The sequence below is a fragment of the Triticum aestivum genome, chromosome 6D (genome assembly GCF_018294505.1).
Source record: "Triticum aestivum cultivar Chinese Spring chromosome 6D, IWGSC CS RefSeq v2.1, whole genome shotgun sequence".
NCBI classification, from domain to species: Eukaryota; Viridiplantae; Streptophyta; class Magnoliopsida; order Poales; family Poaceae; genus Triticum; species Triticum aestivum.
In genome coordinates, this window is record NC_057811.1 from 20353568 (window position 1) to 20379628 (window position 26061).

The window sequence follows — 26061 nt, forward strand, 5'->3', positions numbered from 1 at the left end:
CTAACCGAGGGAAGGAGGGAGTACATGCTCAGGGAAACCGAAACCACTATCTCCACAAGGCAGTTAATGTATGACTAGCTAACCCCATTAAACATTCTTCTTCTTCTATTTACCATCACTTTCTTATGTATGACTAACCTCTGTTTGGTGGTGCAGGAGGAGAAACTGAAGCGGCCGCTCTCACACATGCAGGCGTGGGAGATCGCCCATACGCGGAAGGACCCCAAGCCTGGCGAGCCCAAGTACTACGGCAAGAAGACCGCGGGGAGGAAGAAGGCCTACTCCGAAGGGTATCTGGCGTTACATCCTGACACACCTGACCCCATTGCGGCGGATCTGGACGAAAGGGTGGTGGTGGGCATGGGGCCGAAGGAGCACGGTCGGGAGGCGGTTCTCGATGCTGTGATCACTCCGTCTATCTCCTACACACAGCTCCGTCGGATCGACCCGACCCTGAGCCAGCGCACGAGCACGCGCATGAGCAGTGCACCGTCACTGTCCCTCTTTCAGGAGCAGCAAACTGTAAGTATTTTCCCTTTTATCTTCATTGTTCCCTTTATTTTCCGCATTTAGTAGTTTTATGAGTCTCATCATGTCATACTGTAGGCCTACATGGAGTACACACGCCAGGAGACCATGGCGTGGCACGACCGCCTTCATGCATACCATCAGCAGAGGGATCGCGAGATGCAGCACGCTTTTCAGGAAATGGCGGCCGGCAGGTGTCCTCAATGGCCATCAGCAGAGGGTCCTCCAGCACAACCAGTGCTGCTGACCTTTGAGGAGTTTGTGGCACAGAACGCTGGCCCCTCGCCGGTTAGTTCATCCCCAATCAATTCACCCAAAGCATGTCATGCCTTTCAACACAGTCTTATATCCCGTTAATATTTCTTTTCAACATCCAGGGAACAGGTGCATCTACCGTTGGCGGTGGTCTTCGCAACACTCCCGAGATACGGAGCCCGACCACTCCGATCCACGGAGACGGAGGCGGAGGCGGTCTTGGCGGTAGCGCTGCCGCTAGCAGTGACGACCTGGGCTTCGGCGGTCTTGGCGGTGACGACCTCCGCGGTGCTCGACGTCCTGGCGCTTAAGCCTTTCTCGATGCTATGATACTTGCTTGTTCTCGATGCTATGATACTTGTATGCTTGTGATGATACTTATCTTATTGTTGTTTGTGAGATTCTTATATGCTTTGTGGACTTATATGTGTGATGCTTTGCGATGCTTCTTAGCGATGCCAATTTATTGTGTGATGCTGTGTATATGCTCTTTGTTCTATATGCTATTTGTTATATATTCAAATGAATTGAGCTGAAAAGAAACAGAAAAAAGAAAAAAAAACTGGACAGAATCTATGCCGACGGCCTGGCCGTCGGCATAGGCCTAGCGTGAGCTCCCAGTGGACGACACGTGGAAACTATGCCGACGATCTGGCCGTCGGCATAGGCCTGGCGTGAGCTCCCAGTGGACGACACGTGGAAACTATGCCGACGGCTGGGCCAGGAGCGCCCAGTATCTGACACGTGGCGTGTCTATGCCGACGGCCTAGCCGTCGGCATAATGTCAAACTAAGCCGACGGCTGGGCCGTCGGCATAGACACGCCCATGCTGAACGGCGTCTCGCCACGTGGCGAGAAGCCATTGGGCAGCACTTGACGGCGGCCACCGTTAGGCGATGACGTTGCCGACGGCCAAGGCCGTCGGCATAGATGTACGGCCACCGTCGGCATAGGGTCTATGCCGACGGCTTTTCTATGCCGACGGTCATCCTGGCTACGCCGACGGATATGTTGCTGACGGCCCTATGCCGACGGGGGCCGTCGGCATAGGCCTGACCCGACGGCTAGTCATGGCTATGCCGACGGCCCTGGCCGTCGGCATAGGGTGCGATTCCGGTAGTCATTCATCAAATAATGGTTCAGGATGAGCCACACTCATTCTACCTATGGGTACTATCATTGTAACTGAGGATGCACTCTTGTATTCCGAATCTACACGTGCCCTTCAAAGTTTGAAAGACATCCGGTCAAATGATTCCCATTTGGAAACAATCTGTGAGAATAATACTATATTTGCTTTTAACAAACAACAATGGGTCTGAGAAGCAAACTCTGACAAATTTCCCTCACTTTCATATTACGGTTATATAAAAGCCGTACCACATGTTGCGTACAAAATAATTTTTGAAGAACTTGATGAATTCAAGACTTGGCATGATCGCCTTGGTCATCCTGGCATAGGGGTGATGAGAAAAGTTATTGACAATTCTATTCGTCACAACCTTCCAACTTAAAGATTCAAAAAATCATCAGATTTTTGTGTGCACCACATGTGCGTCTAGAAAATTAATTATATAAACATCTTATCTTAAAGCAAAATGAGTCTCTTCATTGAACACATTCAAGGAGATATATGTCGTTCAATTCAACCACTATTGGGACCTTTTAGGTATTTTATGCTACTCATAGATGCATCTACTATAGATGCATCAACCATTATCCACACGATGTCGTGCCTTTCCCAAGTTAATTTTTCAAATTATCAATTAAAGATCAAATCATCCTAAAATAGGATTAAAAAATCGAATGAATTAGGCCGCTGAATTTTCATCACACGTGTTGAATGACCATTGCATGGCTAAGGGCATTCATTTAGAATAGTATGTGCCTTATGTTCGTAGTCAAAACGGATTGGCTAAATCTGAAATTAATAGTGTAAAATTAGTTGCTCAACCACTATTACAGAATTGTAGTTTGCCAACATCTTGTTGGGCGCATGCAGTATTAGATGCCGTAGATCTAAAACAGAACAAACCAACTGCATATTGTTACTTGTGAGCTTCATTGGGATTTTCTCGAAGAGGAGAAGACGAAGAAGTACAGTAGAGATAAGCATTTCCATCAGTTAAGAATCAAGGTTATCAATCCAGTAGGAGAACCACAAAGAACCTCGTTAGCAGCACCTGCACGCACAAAAGGAAATACTTCCATCCGACGCTATCAAGGGGTTGTCAATCCCCTTGGCGGTTATTTGCGTAGATCAAATATCGTAGTGGTAGATAGATAAAATAAAATACAAAATAAAATAAAATCTAAAAAGTGCAACGAGGTATCTTGGGATTTTATATATGATAAGGGTAGACCCCGGGGCCATTATTTTCAGTAGAGGCTTCTATCTCGAACAAATAGCATGCGGTCGGTAAACAAATTACTGGAAAAGCGCATACTTATGATGATATTCAAGTCAACGATCATGTATATATGCATTACATCCGAGACAAGTAGACCGACTCCGGCCTGCATCTACTACTATTACTCCACCCATCGGCCGCTATCCAGCATGCATCTGCGGTATTAAATTAATAAAAACAAAGTAACACCTTAACCAAGATGACGTGATGTGGACAAAGTAAATCCATGAAATATGAATAAACCCCATCGTTTTTTCCTTAAAGGCAACAATACAAATACATGTCATTTCCCTTTCTGTCACTGGAATGGAGCACCGCAAGATTGAACCCATCACAAAGCACCTCTCCCTTTGCAAGATAAATCAATCTAGTTGGCCAAACCAAACGAATAGATCGGTGAGAAATACAAAGCTATAACAATCATGCATAAAAGAGTTCAGAGAAGACTCAATTAATATTCATAAATAATCTGATCATGAACCCACAAATTCATCGGATCCTAATTAACACACCGTAAAAGAAGATTACATCGGATAGAACGCCAAGAAGATCGGGGAAAACATGGTATTCAAGATCAATGAGACAGAAGAAGCCATCTAGCTACTAGCTATGGATCCATAGGTTTGTGATAAACTACTCATGCATCATCGGTAGGGCAGCCAGGTTGATGTAGAAGCCCTCCATAATCGATTCCCCCTCCGGCTGAGTACCAGAAAAGGTCTCCTGATGGGATCGCGGAAAAACAAAGACTTGGGGCATCGGAAAAAGTGTTTCGGGTTGCTCTCTGTTGGTTTGGGAATATGTGAGAATTTATAGAGGTGGAATTAGGTCAAGAGATGCCACGAGGGGCCCACAAGCCTGCCCCCCCCTAGGGCGCGCCTGGCAAGCTTGTCACTCCCTCGTGCCACGTCTGATCTTCTCCTGAACTTTCTAGGGTCTATCTTGCTCCAGAAAAAATCGTCAAAATGTTTGGTACTGATTTCCAGAAAAGCCAAAAACAAGCAAAAAATAGCAACTGGCACTGGGCACTAGGTTAATATGTTAGTCAAAATGATATATAATTGCATATAAAACATCCAAGATTGATACTATAATAGCACGGAACTGTCAAAATTTATTGATAGGTGGGAGACGTGTCAAGCAACCCCAAGCATGATTCCTTCACATCCTCGAGTAGGTAAATGATAAAAGCAGAATTTTCGATGTGGAACGCTACCTAACATGTTCACCATGCAATTCTTATTTTATGGTATGAATATTAAGATCCGAATGATTGAAAGCGGTAGTCTATAATTTTATATAAAGACATCAATACTCAAGCATACTAACAAACAATCATGTCTTTCAAAATAGAAATGCTAAAGTAACCTATCCCTACAAGAATCATATAGTCTTGTCATGCTCCATCTTCTTAACACAAAGTATATATCATGCACAACTCCGAGGACAATCCAAGCAATTGGTTCATACTTTTTAACGCGCTTCAGCTTTTTCAACCCCCACGCAATACATGAGCGCAAGCCATGGATAGAGCACTATGAGTGGAATAGAATGGGGTGGTAGAGATTTATGTCAATGCGATGCGGCTATTCAACGGGCTATGAGAATGACCATCAATTGATGTCACACTAGTAGAAAAAGGGTCAAATGTCAAGCACATTAGTGCCGGTTTGCTTTTGAGCCGGCACTAATGTGTGCATTGGTGCCGGTTCCAACGGCTAGCCAGCCGCTTTTATTAGTACCGGTTCGTGGCCGACCTTTAGCACCGGTTCGTGCCACGGACCGTTACTAAAGTGAGTGGTGGCAGGATGTTGTCAGTCTGGGGCCCCTCCAGCACCTTTAGTACCGGTTCATGGCACGAACCGGTGCTAAAGGTCGCCCTACATAAACCCTTCGTCCAGCCGAGCTCGCTCTGTTCTTCCCCTTTCCCCTCTCCTCTCTGTTCTTCCCCTCTTCCTCTCGAGCTCATCACACATTTTGCCCAAAATTTGTCAAGATTTGAAGGCCCCCATCCATTCAAATGATCACAAAGGTTAGCAACTTTGTCCTTTCATCTCTCATTGCTAGATTAGCTCTTGCAATGCTTTGTATAGTGATTAATTTATGAGTTTAGTAATTTGGTAGGAAATATATGTGCTAGTATTTGATTTATATGCAATTTGTGGTCAAAACTAACACTTAGTTTGCATATGTAGGTGTGGTTTACTTAGTGCCTTCTAAATCTCCGTCGTAACCACAGTCGATCGCCCGCACCGTTTCATCGCCGGCACCACCTTGTGGTGAGCCTCTTGTTCATGAATGTTTTACATTACCAAATTGATGTTTGTGTGATTTGGATATATAGTTACTCGTATAATTATCTTACCCGTACGTTGTTTGTTATACATAGTGCCATGGTTTTGATATCCGTCCCCGTCGGCCCTCGTCCTAGTTATGATTCAGATGTGGTATATTCTCTTTTAAAACTAGTTGTTGCATTTCATGTTTATGACAAATTATGCCCATCAAGTGGACATAGATATTTTTGTCTAGGAGGTTTGTGAACCGGAAATTCCAACCGACCCTATTGTCGAGAGGTTAAATTTAGTTGAAGAAGAAAACGAGTATTTGAAAGAAAAATTGAAAAGAATTGAGGGGGAGAAGATGGAATTGGAGTTGCATGTTGCCGATGTCGTCGATGATCACAAGATCAAGATGGAGAAAATGCGCTTGAAGATTAGAAAGATTAGAAAATATGCCATTGATAGTGAGGCTTGGTATCATTATGCTGTTGGATCAATTGTTACCTTAGTTGCGATCTTGATCGCATTTGTTGTTGCATTTAAATTCTTTAGTTAGAGAGTTATTTGTTTGTTGCATTTAAGTCTTGTATGAACTTTATGTATGAACTTGTATTAATTTGGTCTATTCGGTGTTGTGTAATGAAGATGAGCCGACAATGGATGTACGATGACCGATGCTCTCCCGAGTTCATTAATGGTGTGCAAACTTTTCTGCTTGCAGCTGAGGCAAACAAGTGGGCGGATGGTTTTATGCCTTGTCCATGTTTGGTCTGTAAGAATGATCACAATTACTCTACGTCAAGAACCATTCACGTCCACCTGTTTAAGTCCGGTTTCATGCCCCACTATAATGTTTGGACCAAGCACGGAGAAAGAGGGGTTATGATGGAAGACAATGAAGAAGAAGAGGACGACGACAACTATCCTGGCCATGGGTTCCCTGAATACGATGATACAACAATGGGGGAAGAAGCTGAGCCAGCAATGCGGGAAGAAGCTGAAGAAGAGGCATCAGATGAGCCCGCTGATGATCTAGGTCGGGCCATTGCCGATGCAAAGAGAAACTGCGCAAGTGATTTGGAGAAGAAGAAGTTGCAGCGCATGTTAGAGGATCACAAGAAATTGTTGTACCCGAATTGCGAAGCTGACAAGAAAAAGTTGGGCACCACACTGGAATTGCTGCAATGGAAGGCAGAGAATGGTGTATCTGACAAGGGATTTGGAAAGTTGTTGGTAATGAAAAAGAATATGCTTCCAAAGGACAACGAATTGCCCGAGAGTACGTACGAAGCAAAGAAGGTTGTCTGCCCTCTAGGGTTAGAGGTGCAGAAGATACATGCATGCCCTAATGACTGCATCCTCTACCGCGGTGAGTACGAGGATTTGAATGCTTGCCCGGTATGCGGTGCATTGTGCTATAAGATCAGGCGCGATGACCTTGGTGATGTCGAGGGCGAGCGCCCCAGGAAGAAGATTCCTGCCAAGGTGATGTGGTATGCTCCTATAATACCACGGTTGAAACGTTTGTTCCAAAACAAAGAGCATGCCAAGGCGATGCGATGGCACGGAGAAGACCGTAAGGAAGACAGAAAGTTGAGAGTACCCGCTGACGGGTCGCAGTGGAGAAAAATTGAGAGAAAGTACGGGAAGGAGTTTGCAGATGACGCAAGGAACGTATGGTTTGGTCTAAGTGCAGATGGCATTAATCCTTTTGGGGAGCAGAGCAGCAACCATAGCACCTGGCCTGTGACTCTATGTTTGTATAACCTTCCTCCTTGGTTGTGCATGAAGTGGAAGTTCATTATGATGCCAGTGCTCATCCAAGGCCCTAAGCAACCCGGCAACGACATTGATGTGTACCTAAGGCCATTAGTTGAAGAACTCTTACAACTGTGGAATGGAACAGGTGTACGTGCGTGGGATGAGCACATGGGGGAAGAATTTGAGCTAAAGGCCTTGCTGTTCGTGACCATCAATGATTGGCCTGCTCTCAGTAACCTTTCAGGATAGACAAACAAGGGATACCGCGCATGCACGCATTGTTTGGATGATACCGACAGTATATATTTGGACAATTGTAGGAAGAATGTGTACCTGGGACATCGTCGATTTCTTCCGAGCAGGCATCCCGTAAGAAAGAAAGGCAAGCATTTCAAAGGTGAGGCGGATCACCGGAAGAAGCCTCGCCACTGTACTGGTGCTGATGTACATGATATGGTCAAGGATTTGAAGGTAGTCTTTGGAAAGGGTCCTGGCGGACAACCTGTTCCGAATGACGCTGACGGACGTGCACCCATGTGGAAGAAGAAATCTATATTTTGGGACCTGCCCTATTGGAAAGATCTAGATGTCCGCTCTGCAATCGACGTGATGCACGTGACGAAGAATCTTTGCGTGACCCTGCTTGGCTTCTTGGGTGTGTATGGGAAGACAAAAGATACACCTGAGGCACGGGAGGACCAGCAACGTATGCATGGAAAAGACGGCATACATCAGGGTCATGCCAGCTACGCTCTTACCAAAGAAGAGAAGGAAATCATCTTTGAATGCCTGCTCAGTATTAAGGTACCGTCTGGCTTCTCATCGAATATAAAGGGAATAATAAACATGGCAGAGAAAAAGTTCCAGAACCTAAAGTCTCATGACTGCCACATGATTATGACGCAACTTCTTCCGGTTGCATTGAGGGGGCTTCTACCGGATAACGTTCGATTAGCCATTGTGAAGCTATGTGACTTCCTCAATGCAATCTCTCAGAAGGTAATCGATCCAGAAATCATACCAAGGTTAGAGAATGATTTGGTGCAATGTCTTGTCAGTTTCGAATTGGTGTTCCCACCATCCTTCTTCAACATCACGACGCACGTCCAAGGTTACCTATGCGAAGAGATTAGCGTTTTGGTCCTGTATTTCTACACAATATGTTCCCCTTTGAGAAGTTCATGTGAGTCTTAAAGAAATATGTTCATAACCGTGCTAGGCCAAAAGGAAGCATCTCCAAGGGCCATGAAAATGAGGAGGTCATTGAGTTTTGTATTGACTTTATTCCTGACCTTAAGCCGATTGGTGTTCCTGAATCGCGGCGTAAGGGCTGACTAGATGGAAAAGGCATGCTAGGAGGGAATCAAAAAATATGTATGGACGGACATTCTCTCACTGAAGCACACTACACAGTTATACAGAATTCCACCTTGGTGGCTCCGTATATGGACGAACACAAGAATTTTCTACGCTCCAAACACCCGGAGCGGTCTGATGACTGGATTACACGTGAACAAACCAGGAGTTTCGCCGGCTGGTTGCAGACACGTACCATGCATGACGCCTCTATTGAAGATGACCTGTACTCGCTGTCCTAGTTACCATCTTCGAATATAATGACTTTCAAAGGGTACGAGATAAATGGTAATACATTTTACACGATCGCCCAAGATAAGAAGAGCACCAACCAAAACAGTGGTGTCCGCTTTGATGGAACAACCAAGACGGGAAAGGAAACATATTATGGTTTCATAGAGGAGATATGGGAACTTGACTATGGACGTGATTTGAAGGTCCCTTTGTTTCAGTGCAAATGGGTCAATATGACACGATATGGGGTAACGGAAGACCCGCAGTATGGAATGACAATAGTGGATCTCAACAATCTTGCGTATGCAGACGAACCATTCGTCCTAGCTAATGATGTGGCACAGGTTTTCTATGTGAAGGATATGTCTACCAAGCCAAGAAAAAGAAAAGATAAGGAAGCGAATGCATCATACGATGAGCCAAAGCGCCACATAGTTCTTTCTAGGAAGAGAAACATCGTGGGAGTGGATGACAAGACAGACATGTCAGAAGATTATGAATAGTTTGATGAAATTGCTCCATTCACAGTGAATATTGACCCGAGCATCCAGTTAAATGATGAAGATTTTCCATGGCTACAGCGCAAAGGGACATACGCGAAGAAAAAGTTTCACACCCAAAGATCTGGGATCTGATCGGCTTCACTATCATCAATTTCTTCTGTGTTTCACACCCAGGAGGGAATCTCTGTAATAGTTAGGGTAGTTATGTGTTTTGGCATTTGAAACGCGAAGAAATTTTCTGTGCAAACAAATTCTTTCATGCATTTACTGATTTCAGCTAAATGACCCTGAAATTGAAAAGCATTTCAAATGAACTCAGAAAAGGTTGAAAGTTGGCATGGTATCATAATTTCACCCACATAGCATGTGCAAAAAAGTAGAGAGGGTTACCGCAAAAACTGGATGCACTTCGTGTATAAAATGGACAATCTCTTTCGAAGTATCAGGGTTTCGGACGAAAACTCATCCGTTACAAAGGCATTTCATTTTTTAAATAACCTAAGAATTACCAAATTGAATATAATGATAAAACACACTAATATTAAACATAAGAAAAAAGAATCACTGAAAATCTATTTTCAAAGTTAAGTTATTCAAAAACTACTGATTCACACAAATTTCAATTGTAATTTTTTGTACCTAAAGCAAAAATATTCAAAAAGAAACTCTAAATACAGCAAAAAACAACTCAAAAATACATAAAACAAAAATAAATAAAGCCAAAATAAATAAAGCAAAAAAATAAGAAAATAAAAAAGCCCGCCTACTGCGCTACAGCGGCCTGCATACGACTAGAAACCCGACCTATTGTTGGGCCAGGATGCAGGCCCGCAAAGGCCCAATAGGCCCACAGGGCAGCATAGAACAGGTAGGCCCACAAGGCCTGCAATAGAGAGGAGCTCGAGACAGCTGCCGCAGCGGGGCTTATAAGCAGGTGCGGGCGCCCTTCGGCTAGCGAGGTGGGACTAAACTTGCCCGCACCGCACCTGCGCCACCGCACCCCTTTAGTACCGGGTCGTGGCTCCAACCGGTACTAAAGGGGGTCTTTAGTACCGGTTGGTGCCACCACCCGGTACTAAAGGTGTGCGCTTGCCGCCGCTTCGCCTGGCCAAAACAGACCTTTAGTACCGGTTGGTGGCTCCAACCGGTACTAAAGGTGGGTTCTATATAAGAAAACACTTCAAAAAATTTCGGCAGTTCGTTCTCCCTCTGCTTCTTCTCCTCTGCCCCGTCGCCACAGCCCCTCGTCGCCGCCCCCGTCGCCGCCCCTCGTCACCGCCCCCGTCGCCGCCCCTCGTCGCCGTCCCCGTTGCCGTCCGTCGCCGTCGCCGCCGCCCTAGTCACCGTCCCCGTCGCTGTCCTTCGCCGTCCCCTCTGCCTCGCCGTCCCGTCGCCTCGCCGTCGCCCGCACTGTGAGCCCCTCTCCCCGGCCCCTCTCTTCCCTCCAATCGAAGCCACGCGCACGCACACACACACACGCGCACGCACACACGCGCGCACACACACACCGGCACACAGAAACACACACACGATTTATGTTTTTTCTGTTTTTTATACAAATGTTGTAGATGAATTAATTAATTAATTAGATTAATGTCAAATACTATATAGAAATGTTAGAAATTTTAGAAATGTTATTTTTATCTAGATGAATTCGACTAATTTCAAATTGTTGTAGAAATGTTAGAAATGTTATAGAAATGGTAGTTTTTAGTTTCTTATAATTTTAGTTATAGAAATGTTAGCAATTTTTCTGTTTTTTGGTTACAGAAATATTAGAAATGTTTGTAGAAATGTTAGTTATATATGTAGAAATGTTAGAAAATTTAGAATTAGTTTTAGCTAGATGAATTAGATTAATGTCAAATTGTTAGACGATGATCGATGTTTTTTCAGTTTCTTATAATTTTAGTTATCACAATCCATTCATTTAAAAAATGTTACTTTTTGCGGGCATATAGTATTTGTTCTCGACGATGCCCGGCCCGCATCCTCGCTGTTCACCCGTTCGCGACTACGTCCGGCTGACCCATGTCCGGGATTGGGCTCCGCCGGGCTGGCACTGGGAGGTGCTACCTGGAGGGGCACGCCGCTTGGTGAGGAACCCGGCCTCGGGTCCCGTCGTCGACCCTGATCTCCTTTGGTGGCGTTCGCGTGGGCCACATTCGGTGCAGAGGGAGCCGGCCCTGCCGGAGGTGATGCGTCGTCGTGCCAGGGAGGAGGACGAGCACGTCCATCGCTACATGGCTGCTATGGACGTCAGGTTCTCCAATACCTGGCAGGTTCTTTGGGTAGATGACCGGGGATATGATCCTGTGATGGTTCCTTGTCTTTGGGTGTCCACCGCCCGCGCCCCAGGAACCACGAGTGGCCTAGATTCTTCTATATTATTCGATCTTTATTAGCTACCTAGCCAGTGATGTCTTCGAGATTATATATTATTGGAGATGATGTATTCAAGATTATATATTATTCGAGACGATGTATTCGAGATTATATATTATTCGAGACGATGTATTCGAGATTATATATTATTCGAGACGATGCATATTATGTACTATATGATTCAGTTTTTCCTTATTGATTGCATCCATACATTGTAATTTGAATACTAAATTGTTTTATATTTCTTCTGTATTAGTTAAATAAAAGCTATGACAGACAATACCGGCAGAGAGGGAGAAGAGGCCCTGTTCGAGATCATACGCAGCCCTAGCAGGCCAGCTGATCTGAATGAAGCAAATGACGACTCCCAATATCTGAACAATACCGGGGAGGGTGATTATAAGATATTCGATCTCGACGACCGAGCTGATGAAGTCATGAACTATGATTATGATTATGATGACGCAGACAATGATTATGATGACGAATACAATGTTGATCTTGAAATAACAAAGACTACCGGCGAGGTATATTTATATAAGCAGGCATCTAGTGATCATCACATGTTTTTTATTTGAAGATATATTAATGAATCGATCTTTCTTCTTTCAGCCCTCCGGATCGAGCAAATCTGCTTCTACAGACAGCAGGACAAAGCGCGGCCCGAGCAAAAAGTTGAAGGAGGGTGTAAAGTACAACATCGATTCCATCAAAGCTAGTGGCGAACCCCTCACGCCTAACAACATTGCGAGCAAGTTCGTTCGTCAGTGCGGAGTTCTTGTGAAGGACCAACTCCCGATCTCCATTCAAGAATGGAAAGAGCCAAAAACTAAACGCCCAGATGTTACTTGGGTCAACGACAGAGCAAAACAAAAGCTTTGGGAATCTCTGATGGAACATTTCACCCTACCAGATTATTTCACTGATGCAGATGTGCAGAAAGTCAAGGACGCTGCTCTTAAGAAGATGGCAATTGCATTCAACACCCACAAGAAAACTGTATGGGCCAACTACCTCGCTGCAGAAAGGAAGACTCCAGAATTCAAGGGAACACTGGAGAAGCAAAGAGAACACTGGCCCGCTTTCATGAAATTCAAGGAATCAGAATTATCTAAGAAACGGTCGAGAAAAAACAAGGCCAATGCCGCAAAAAAGACGCAGTTCCATAGGCTAGGTCCATGTGGCTACGCGGTGGCAATGCCTAAGTGGGATAAGTCTGAGCAAGAGATGGAGGATGCAGGGGTCACTCCGGTTACTAGGAGCTGGCCCCCCAGGTGCAGAACTTGGTTCTATGCGCATGGGGGGGCGTTGGACCCGAAGACAGGCCTGGTTTTGAAGAAGGCAAGTCTAAACGGAGCAAAACAAAAGTTACTTGACGCAATAGAAGATGCTCGAAAGGGGGTGTTCACGCCCAACAGAGAGAACGACAAGCTTACGCGCCCCCTGGGAAATCCTGAACACCCGGGAAGAACACGAGGCAAGGGCGTTATTCCGTGGTATGAGGGCTTTCTGGAATGGAACGACGACTACAGGACCCGTGCAAGAAAGAAGATGGAGGAGGAGAAGAAGAGGAAGCTGGAGGAGGAGCAGAGGAAGCAGGACGCGGAATGCCTTCAAGGCCTAGAAGCAAGGCACGCGGACTTGGCACTCAAATTCCAGCAGCAGCAGCAGTAGATCGACTCACTTAGCCAGGAAAGGGGGTCTCAGCAGCGGCAGCAGCAAGCGGATGATCATCCAGCATTGGATAGCACCATCCCATCCATGCCGAGTAGCAGCGTTGGTTCCGCCCCGGGCGACGCACTTCTGGATACATACCCTGTGGATGACATCATAGACAGCACTAACTGTGAGCTACACTACAAAATGAAGAACATATCCATGAAGGTGGCGAACACCGTTGCTTTTACAATTACCCCCAAAGCAACCTTCCATTGCGCCTCGATTCCAGAGGGCTATGCTCGTGTCTTGGTTGATGAGGTGGTGGGCCCATATTCGGGGCTAGAGCTTGACATTCCTGGAGGTGACGACGAGCAAACACTGAGAGAGGCCATACATCGTTTCATCCAATGGAAAAAGGATTGCATCATCTTTCGAAATCCACCGACACCGCGTCTGTCGACTCCTCCTCGAAGTCCGCCACCGTGTCAGCAGACTCCCGCTCCTCCAAGTCCGCCATCATGTCAGGCCACACCTCCTGCTTCAAGTCCAGCACAGCGTCAGGCCACACCTCCTGCTTCAAGTCTGGCACAACGTCAGGCCACTCCTCCTGCTCCAACTAAGCCACGTCAGCCGTCTCCGCCGCCTAAGCAATCGCAGAAGAGACACGCCACAGCTATGGTGCGTAGCGGTACGAGTCGAGGTAGTACAGAAAGTACAGGCGGAGACAAGCGATATAAATATGGTCCAAGCAGCCTCGCTCCTCTTCCTCAGAGGCCTTACGACATGACCGAGGAGCAAAACGATGCAATAGTGCGGGCCGAAGTGGACGCTCATTTTCGACCGAAACCGGCAACGCAGCCGAGGGAGAAAGTGCCTGAGGAAAAGATTGACCACTTCATTCGTATGGCTAGACCACCAGCTCCCAAGCCTGTTCACTCAGACTATGAGCGCCAAATCAAGAAGGCACATCGAGCACGACTACAGAAAGAAGCGAGCTCGAGCTCGAGCCAACAAGCAGCTGTCAAAAAATGCGAGAAAACCGTTCCCTAGCTGGGAGAACAGGCGGCGCAATCGACCCCACCCAATTGTTGTGCCAAAAACACATGAGAGTACGCACGCCCAATATTATTGTGGGCAAACCGTTTACGTTCCCGAGCTGGGCGATGTGGTAATAACCGAGGAGCATATAATGCAGGCTGAATGCTCAAGATCACTGTTAGACAACTCCTCGAGATCGAGCCCATGCCTCCGCTTGGAGAGGAGGAAATAAAACGGAAATATGTCCGGGGCCAACCTTTGGTCGAGCCCGAGGAGGTCAAGAACCTCCCAACGAGAATGTATGAATTGCATGATTGGTACATGAAAATTACCAAGATTTCCAATCGAGAGTCCCTCATGGTGCAAGTCGAGGAAGATCATTACTTCCATAAGAAAGCTCTGGTCATTGAGTATTCAGAACTATTTCAGTTATTCAATCAAGATGCACTCGACAAATCTATCGTCAGTTGCTATTGTTTGTAAGTGATTTCTTTTTGTAATTTAAGTCTCATGCTAGCTCTAGTGCTCATTGATTGATCATTAATTACCAGCAATTATATATCCTCACTATATATTCTTTTCTGTGGTATTATGCAGGATGAAGATGTATGAAATGAAAAAAGCTGGACGCTATGGCATTGGGTTCATTGACCCAAAGACCGTTAATGAATACACATGGAAATTGGAATGGTGTAGACAATATGTAGAGAAATGCATGCTAGAGTTCTTGAAGCGCCTCAATAGCAATGAAGATATACTACTTCCTTACAACTTCGAGTGACTCACACTGTCTTGTACTACAAATTCTGTTTTTGCTTACTAGCTAGATGTTAATAAGTGTATAGGGTTTAGGGTTATAGTTCATTAGTGTTACGCACATGCCCGCTTAATTTATACATGCAAACGTATGCGCATGCAGCTTCCAATGGATCTTGTTAGACATTAAAGTTGATGAAGGAAAAGTTGAAGTACTGGACTCACTACTTAAAAAAAATAGTGACTACAGCATCGTGAAGGGGATAGTCGACAGGTTATTTCAATCATTATTAACTATATCTCGGCCTATTTAGTTCATCATTTCCTGATATGAACTATTTTTAGTAACCCCTTCATTAATTTTCTTTGCCGGCGGGCAGGGCTTGGGCAAAGTACATCAAGGTGACTCCAGGAAAATGGCGACAAAAGCTATGTTGGTATCGACCCAAGGTAAGTAATTAAGTAGTACTAGCTAGCTAGCTACCATCTCTTTAATTCTTGTTTCAATACCATTAATTAATTAACATGCTTGATTAATTATTATCTGATTAAATTCTATTGTCGTAAAGGCCCTGAAGCAGGCGCCGGGGACTGAAGTGTGTGCATACTACGTTTGCGAGAACATTCGCATGATGGCGTCCGAAAGGAGCAGATCTGATAGACAGGACTGGGTACGTTTGCCAGAACACTATTCACAAATCTTACATGATTGTCGATATCTTGTCACACAACCAATACACATGCATATTGATCTCCTTCTTAACAGTTCAAAGAGGTGCGGGACAAGCTCCTATCAGAGGAGCGCATACGAGCACTTCAAGAGGAAATAACGGGATTTTTGCTCGACCAGGTCATAGATCCCAAAGGAGAATACTATTACCCGCTACCGCCCCCATGAACCACTTGTCATGGTGCTCCGAAGGAACCAAGGCAACATGTAGGAGAAATTGTATATATATACATGTGTATGTGTGAATAATTAATGGTGGTTGTGAGACATTCGATTATATATATATATGATCAGTTCTACGAGAAAATCTATTTATATATATGCATAACGTGTACAATATGTAGTATCGTAAAATACCAGGAAAGAAAACAGAATTAAATGGAAAACACAAAATTAATGGAAAAATAAAAATTAAAACCAAACCCCCCCCCCCCAAACATTTAGTACCGATTGGTGCTACCAACCGGTACTAATGGTCTACCAGCACCCGAGCCTGGCTCGTGCCACGTGGTGGCACTTTAGCGCCGGTTCGTGCCGAACCGGTACTAAAGGGGGGGGGCTTTAGTCTCCAGTCCATAGTGCCGGTTGCAGAACCGGCACTAAAGGCCCTTATGAACCGGTGATAAAGGCCTGTTCTGCACTAGTGTCAATGCGAGGAGTAGGGATTGCCATGCTACGGATGCACTAAGAGCTATAAGTGTATGAAAGCTCAAACCGAAACTAAGTGGTGTGCATCCAAATTGCTTGCTCATGAAGACCTCGGGCATTTGAGGAAGCCCATCGTCGGAATATACAAGCCAAGTTCTATAATAAAAAATTCCCACTAGTGTATGAAAGTGACAAAATAGGAGACTCAATATGAAAACATGGTGCTACTTTGAAGCACAAGTGTGGAAAAGGATAGTAACATTGCCTCTTCTATCTTTTTCTCTCATTGTTTTTGGTGGGCTCTTTTTGGCCTTTCTTTTTTTCCTCACTGGGAGAATGCTCTAATAATGAATAATGATGATCATCACACTTCTATTTACTTACAACTCAAAATTACAACTCCATACTAGAACAAAATTATGAATCTATATGAATGCCTCTGGCAGTGTACCTGGATGTGCAATGATCGAGCGTAACATGTACAAAAAAATGATGAATGGTGGTTGAGCTACAAATACTATGTCAGCCATATGATCATGCAAGGCAATATGAGAATGATGATGTGTGTCATATAAATGGAACGGTGGAAGTTGCATGGCAATATATCTCGGAATGACTATGGAATTGTCATAATAGGTAGGTATGGTGGCTGTTTTGAGGAAGATATAAGGAGGCTTATGTGTCATAGAGCATGTCATATCACGGGGTTCGGATGCACCTGGGAAGTTTGCACCAACTCTCGAGGTGAGAAAGGGCAATGCACGGTACTGAAGAGGCTAGCATATTGCGGAAAAGTGAGAGTGCATATAATCCATGGACTCACATTAGTCATAAAGAACTCATATACGTATTGCAAAAGTTAACTAGCCCTCGAATCAAATTACTACTACAAATGCTCCTAGTGGGATAGATTGGTACGAAAAGACCATCGCACGTCCCCGACAGCCACTCATATGAAGATAATCAATAAATAAATCATGCTCCAACTTCTTAGCATAACTAGAGACCATACATGCATGCTTCGGGAATCACAAACCTTAACACCAATATGCTTACTAAACCACAATTATCCACTAGCATCTCCCACATATTACCATCTTAATATCGCAAAACTATTGCAAGGAACCAAACTTATCATATTCAGTGATCTGCATGAAAGTTCTTATTATATCCCTCTTGAATACCTATCATATTAGGACCAATTTCATAACCCTTGTATATTGCCATTACTATTTTTTGACTCTAAAATGGATATAATTGAATCATGAGAGTGCAACTATTTCTTTAAAATATAACCATCACCATGCTTTAAAAGATATAAGTGAAGCACTAGAGCAACCGCCTAACCCAAAAGATAGAAGTGAAGCACATAGAGTATTCTAACAAATCACGAATAAATGTGTGTCCCTCTCAGAAGGCGTGTGATACGTCTCCAACGTATCTATAATATTTGATTGTTTCATGCTGTTATATTATCATTCTTGGATATTTTACAATCATTTTATAACAACTTTATATCATTTTTTGGGACTAACCTATTGACATAGTGCCCAATGCCAGTTGTTGTCTTTTGCTTGTTTTTTACTTCGCAGAAAATCAATACCAAACGGGGTACAAACACAGCGAAACTTTTTTGTGATTTTTTCTGTACCAGAAGACACCAGTTGGGCCGAAGAATTTCCAAAGGGGGGCTCCGAGGGGAGCACAACCCACCTGGGCACGCCTGGGGGCCCAGGCGTGCCCTGGTCGTTGTGCCCCCTCGGCCGCCTCCCGCACCGCCTCTTTGCTCTATAAATACCCCAATATTCTAGAAACCCTAGAGGAGTCTACAACAAACAATTCCAGCCGCTGCATGTTCCAGAAACCACAGATCCAATCTAGACACCATCACGGAGGGGTTCATCATCCTCGTTGGTGCCTCTCCGATGATGCGTAAGTAGTTCATTGTAGAAATACGGGTTCGTAGTTAGTAGCTAGATGGCTTCCTCTCTCTCTCTATTTATTCTCAATACAATGGTCTCTTGGACATCTATTTCATGTAACCCTTTTTGCGTTGTGTTTGTTGGGATCCGATGAACTTTGAGTTTATGATCAGATCTATGTTTTTATCCATGAAAGTTGTTTGAGTCTTTTGATATCTTATATGCATGATTACTTATTGCATCGTATTTCTTCTTCGAATCTTTGGTTTAGTTAGACCGACTAGATCGATTTATCTTGCCATGGGAAGAGGTGCTTTGTGATGGGTTCGATCTTACGGTGCTCAATCCCAGTGACAGAAGGGGAAATGAAACGTATGTATCGTTGATTTTAAGGATAACAAGATGGGGTCTATTCCTACATGAATAGATCTTGTCTACATCATGTCATCGTTCTTATTGCATTACTCCGTTTTTCCATGAACTTAATACACTAGCTGCATGCTGGATAGCGGTCGATATCTGGAGTAATAGTAGTAGATGCAGGAAGAAGTTGGTCTACTAATCTTGGACGTGATGCCTATATAATGATCATTGCCTGGATATCGTCATAATTATTGGAAGTTCTATCAATTTCCCAACAGTAACTTGTTTACCCACCGTATGCTATTTTTCTTGAGAAAGCCACAAGTGAAATCTACGGGCCCTGAGTCTATTTTCTCATCATATATTTTCAGATCTATTTTGCTATTTGCCTTTTCGTTTATTTGACACTTTTATTTTCGGATATATATTATCAAAAACCCAATAATACCTCGCTGAATTTTATTGGCTTTTATTCGCATCTATCAATCTACTACAATTTTATCACATCCACTTGACAATTTCTGGCACCGTTACCCGAAAGGGATTGATAACCCCTCTAACACGTCGGGTTGCAAGTATTTGTTCTTTGTGTGCAGGTACCTTTTATGTAGTGTTGCGTGGTTCTCCTACTGGTTTGATCACCTTGGTCTCATCTCTGAGGGAAATACCTACCGTAGATGTGCTGCATCATCCATTCCACTTTGGGGAAATACCGACGTAGTTGAAGCCGCATCCGTGTGTCCAGCAAAGATGATTGTGAAGAACTAAAAAGCAAACAAAGAAAAAACGACGGTAATACATGATGCTCCAAGCAAAACTCATATCATGTGATGAATAAAAATATAGCTCTAAGAAATTTACCTATGGTTTGTGGACGAAATAGGGGATGACTTCTAGGGCATACCAAGCTTAGATGCTTGGGTGTCCTTGAATATTATATTGGGGTGCCTTTGGTATCCCCAATTTTAGGGTCTTTCCACTCCTTATTTCTTCAACCATCGCAATCTCACTCTAAACATGAAAACTTCAGCACACAAAACTCAACAGAAACCTCGTGAGGGCCGTTAGTATAACAATCAAATCATAAAATTTAGCTCCTATTATGAACCCCTTCATATTTTATTATTGTATAATACCTACTGCATTCCACCTTCTCCATGACTTATACCACCCGATACAATCCATAGATTCATCAAAACAAGCAAACTACGCAACGAAAATAGAATCTGTCTAAAACAGAACAATATGTAGTAATCTGAATAATGACTATACTTTTGGAACTCCGAAAATTCTACAAACTTAGGACAACATGGGAAATTTCTATATCATTCATGTGCGAAAATTCAGATTAAAAGGACATTCCAGTGATTTTTAGAATTTTCTGGACTGAGCACCAAAGTTTCTATTTTTTATAGAATCAAATCAACTATCGACCACCTCACCCCAAAGTCTTTAGTTGGCACAGACACCAACTAAACACAAAAACACAATCATAACAATGGCAGAATTGTGTGAACAATAAAAAACAGGAAGTATTTGATTGTCTCCCAACAAGGCCTTTCATTATAGCCATTAAGATGTGCTTTGGGATTTCAATGATGCTCACATAAAAGACAAGAATTGAAGCACAAGGAGAGCATCATAATACATGTGACAAACACATTTATGTCTACTTCCTATGCGTAGGCATTCATAAGCAAAAAAAATATCAAGACAAGCGATTTCAAGCATATGGAAAGAGGAAAAATGAAGCATTAACAATTTCAACACAAAGAGAGGTAATATAGTAACATGAAAATTTCTATGACCATATTTTCCTATCTCGTAATAATAACATGTAGGATCATACTCAAATTCAACAATATAGCTATCATAAACAATATTCTCTTTATGATTCACATGCATATTTTTTGTAATCTTCCAAGATAGTTGGATTAACATGAACTAAAGTCATGACCTCTCAAAATCCACTTTTATCAATAATATCATAAGATTGAACACTCTCCAAATATGTGGTATTCTTTTTTCCTAAAGTTGACACTCTTCCAAACCCACTTTCAATATTATTACAAACATAATTACCAATTTCATATTCATCATGAGGCTTAAATAAATTTTCAAGATCACAAGAAGCATTATCACCCCAATCATCATCATTACAATGAGTAGTGCACATAAAACAATTATCATCCCCAAGCTTGTAGCTTTGCATATCACTAGCACAATTGACATGAATAGAATTTACATCATTGCAATCATGTTTTTCATTCAAGGAGCTATCAAGTGTGGGTGCAACATCAATAATTTCATTTTTAGCATAAGGACATATAGCAAGATCATCTCCATAACACTACTAGAGAAAACCTTATACACACAAGCTTAGCAGTAGCGCTGGCTACAATGAGGTGCTACTACTACTTAGCAGTAGCGCGTGGCCACAACCGGCGCTACTGCTATAAATATAGCACTGCATGGCTAGAATAAAAGGCGCTACTACTAAAATTGCCCCACCATTGCCGCCAGGCTAGGTTTAGTAGTAGCGTGCTTCCAATAACTGCGCTACTACTAACTAAATAGTAGTAGCGCGGTTTTTGGGTAGGGCACTACAACTAAGTTTGAACCTGGCCACATTGGGGGCCCCACTTAATAGTAGGGCGTCTCCTAGGAGTGCGCTACTCCTACATATTTAGCAGCAGCGCGTTTTACACCCGTGCGCTACTGCTAAACCGTAGCCACCACCTTTTCCCTCCCCCTTCCCTCCCCATCCTCTCTTCCTTCACTTTCCCCTAGCTCCCACCTCCTTTCTCCCTCACTTTGCTTCTTCCTCAATACTTCTCCCCCCAGCACTCTCTTTCTTATACCTCTCTTTCTCTCTCTTTATTGCTCCTAGCTAACTACACCACCTCCATTAATGCATCACCTTTATCTTTTTCCTCCCCCTCCACTAGTTAAACTCATCTCCTTCCCCAACTAGCTAGGTAGATCTAGCATTTAATGAAGTGACCTATGTACCTCCTTAACCAGATCTAGCCATGTCAAGAAGTAAGCTTTGGCCACGTTTGATCATTCCCTAGGTGTGTGGCGCCACCGATCGACATCATCATCACTGTCCTTGATCTCCATCTCGAGATAGGTGATTAAGATTTCTGCTTTTGCAAGAATGGAAATACGTGTATGTGTGCAATACGACATAATCGGGCGATATGATGGAAATTGTGTGTGTGGCATGAGTTATAGCCGAATTGTGCTTGAGTTGCCTATGTTTTGCCGAATTGTCGCTTTATTTCCGTTTCGACAAGTTCCAAGCAAACTCTATATGTCCTATTTTTCAGGAAGTCATGCCGAATTTTTGTATGACTTTGATGCATGCATGAGTTTTTATAATCAATTTGTTTATTATTACCGTGCAGGCGTTCATGATGGTCAGTGGAACGATGGTGGAAAGGTGGTTGCGGTCGGCGGTGCAGGACATGAAAGAAAATAACCAGACAGAGATTTTATGTCCATGTCGAAGATGCAAACGAGGAGTTTGGCTCGACCCCTCTGATGATGATCGTTTGATGGCGCACCTGCTCATGACTGGCTTCATGGAGGGCTATACTCGGTGGATAATTGAAGATAATGATGATGATGAGGAGGACGCCGACGGGGCAGGCAATGACGACACGGGGCAAGACGAAGAGATGACCGATAATGGCGGCGGAGAAGGGGCCGGACATGGCGGCGGAGAAGAGGCCGGCGGACATGGCGGAGGAGAAGAGGCCGGACATGGCGGCGGAGAAAACGCCGCAGAATTAGTCGCTACTAAGTTTAATCGTGCGGGACCCTCATGTTCAAGAACTGCTTCGCAAGGAGACGAGTACTGATAGAGCTGCTTCTGGAGAGGAGGCCAAGCTGGAGCAACTGGTGGTAGACTTGAACACTCCATTGTATGATGGTTGTGATCCCGAGGTGACCCGCTTGAGTTTCACGCTCGAACTTCTGAAGACGAAGGCTAAAAACAAATGGACCGACACTAGCCTCGATGAGCTTCTCAAGTACCTAAACAATTTTCTTCCCGCGGGGAATCTATGTCCTACTAGTGTGGGTGAGGCCAAGAAGATTGTATGCCCTCCTGATCTACCGCACGTTAGATACCATGCATGCATCAATGATTGCATCATTTATCGGAAGGAGTACGTAAAAAAACCATCTGTCCGGTGTGCAATGCTTCTCGATACAAGAAGGCCAGAAAGAAATCTCCCCAGAAAGTTGTATGCTACTTACCGATCACTCCCCATCTGCAACGTTATTTTGTAGATCCCAAGGACGAAAAGCTCATGCGTTGGCACGCGGAGAGGACAAAGCCCGACGATGGAGATGATCCGAAGCTGAGACACCTCATGGATGCAAGCCAGTGGAGAGCGTTCAAAGGCGAATATCGATATTTTGCATGTGATGCAAGGAGCATCGTGCTTGGCGCATGTACCAATGGCATTAATACTGATTCGTCTCCAACGTATCTAGAATTTTTTATTGTTCCATGCTATTATATTATCTGGTTTGGATGTTTTATATGCGCTAATATGCTATTTTATATTATTTTTGGGACTAACCTGTTAACCTAGAGCCCAGTGCCAGCTCCTGTTTTTCCCTGTTTTAGAGTTTCGCAGAAAAGGAATATCAAACTGAGTCCAAACGGAATGACACTTTCGCGATGATTCTTCTTGGACCAGAAGACATCTAGAGGACTTAGAGTACACGTCAGGGAAGCCACGAGGCGGCCACAAGGACGGAGGGCGCGCCCAGGGGGTAGGGCGCGCCCCCACCCTTGTGGGCCCCTCGTGACTCCACCGACCTATTTCTTCCACCTATATATTCTCAAATATCCCAAAACCTACCAGGGAGGCACGAAAACCCTTTTCCACCACCGCAACCTTATGTACCCATGAGATCCCATCTAGGGGCCTTTTCCGGCGTCCTGCCAGAGGGGGACTCGATCCTAGAGGGCTTCTACATCAACACCATTGCCTCTCCGATGAAGCATGAGTAATTTACCACAGACCCTACGGGTCCATAGCTAGTAGCTAGATGGCTTCTTCTCTCTCTTTGATTCTCAATCCCATGTTCTCCTCGATGTTCATGGAGATCTATTCGATGTAATACTCTTTTGCAGTGTGTTTGTCGAGATCCGACGAATCGGTGGGCCGAGTTTGACTTTTGGTTTGGGACATATGTGGATATGAGAAAGTGGTTGAGGGCTTTTGAAGCATATCACTAAGCATTTTGACCAAGCAAGCCATTAAGAAACACCTCATCCCCTTTTAATAGTATTGGCTTTTCCTATGGACTCAATGTGATCTTGGATCACTAAAATGAAAATGTAGAGTCTTGAGCTTGAGCCAATATGTGTCCTTAGCATTTTGAGTGTCCATATTCCTAGTCCATGCCATGCCAATCGTTGATCTTTCTGAAATGATCATCTTGAAAGAGCAATAGTTCAATGAGCTATATGTTGTTAGGAATTATCAAAACCACCCAGGGATAGTTGCACTTTCAATCTCATCCTTTTTGGTAATTGATGACAAAATATAGATCAAAGCTTCGAAAAATGAGAATAAGATTGAAATGCATCGTCCCTTCGAAAAGTATGTGATAAGTAAGAACTCCCCTTAAATTTGTGCATCATTTAAAGTTTGCTTTTGAATGCAAATGCACAATCGATTAGGTCATGGGTTACTCTTCCATGCCAAATACATCTTGGTAGAGAGCTCAAAATGATAGAAAGTAAAATATGCACTCATCACCAAGGCAAAGTGAATGATCATATAGAATAGATAAGAGATAACATCATTCAAGCATAAGCATTAAAGTACGATATGATCAACCACATGATCAAATGAGTATCTCACACACATAAACATAAGGTATCAATCAAGCACACAGAAGTATCAACCAAATAGCAAAATAGACAAAAGAAGCAAACACACTCTCTCTCGAGGCCTATGATCTATACATTTCTTCCCCTTTGGCAACAAGTTACCAAAAAGTTTGAAAATGCATAGTGCTATGCGTCTCAATAGGCTTGATCTTCGGGAGGTGGTGTTGAGAGGACTCCAAGGATGAATGCATCTGTGGAAGTTGATGGAGCTGGTGGAGTGGCAACTGGAGGTGGCACTGATGCTCTGGCTGCAGGTGCTGATGAAGTTGCTCTTTTGTCAGCCATGGGCACTGCAGAAGATCTATGACCTCTTGGTACTCTTTGAAAGGCATCTGTGGTAGCCTGCCGTTTCCTCTCCTTAGCTTCTTCCTGGAGCTACTCAACTACTGTCTGCATCTCTATCACTTTTAGATCAAGATCATAGAACTTAGTCTCAATGATCCTTTGCAGGCTCTCTTTGTTTTGAGTCAGGGTGGCTAATCCTTTCTCAATCCTCAAGGTTGCTTGAATTCGATATGCAAGTTGATCTTGTTTAGTCTTGAGAAACACTTGAGATGCCTCTTCAGCACTTGGCATCTTTGCAGCTTTCTCAGCTTTAGCTTTCTCTCCTTTCTCTTGTGCCTGTGCAGATATAGAATCTTCTTCAGTCATGACAACAATGTTGTCCTCAAAATCTGGTCTCAAGGCTAGATGCTCCTTATCTAAAAAGTAGGTGCATGTGCCCATCTTGGAGTTGATGAGTATTTTAATATGTGGAGCATACCCACATGATCTCCTATGATCTGCAGTCGTCCTCTTCATTGTTTCCACAATCAGGCTCATGACTTTGAATTTTTGGGGCGCATCAAACAACTGCATCAAGTTGATGGAATGGCCTCTGATTATCTTGTGATCTCCAGATTTGGGCAACAAGGTATGCCTCAAGATGGTGTTAATTGTGGCCAAACCAGATAACAGATAATGAACAGAGCCTAGCTTATGAGTTTCCAGGGCTTTGTCAGGAATTTCTTTTTACATGTTGGCCATTGAGTTGTGGTCTTTCTTCTTCTTGTCATAGACATCCAAGTCATCCTCATGCTCTTCAGGGGCATTGATCAATTTTGCCCACTCAGCAACCGTTGATTGGTACCTCGTACCCTCAGACATCCAAACAATTCTACCATCTGGATAGAAATGAGCTGTATAATAGAATTGCATAATGAGCTCATCATTCCACTTGGTCAACTTCTGACCCACACACTTGTCCACTCTACATAGCCTAAAGCTCTCATGCACACCTGGAAAACGATCTTCAGTCTCATCAATGTATT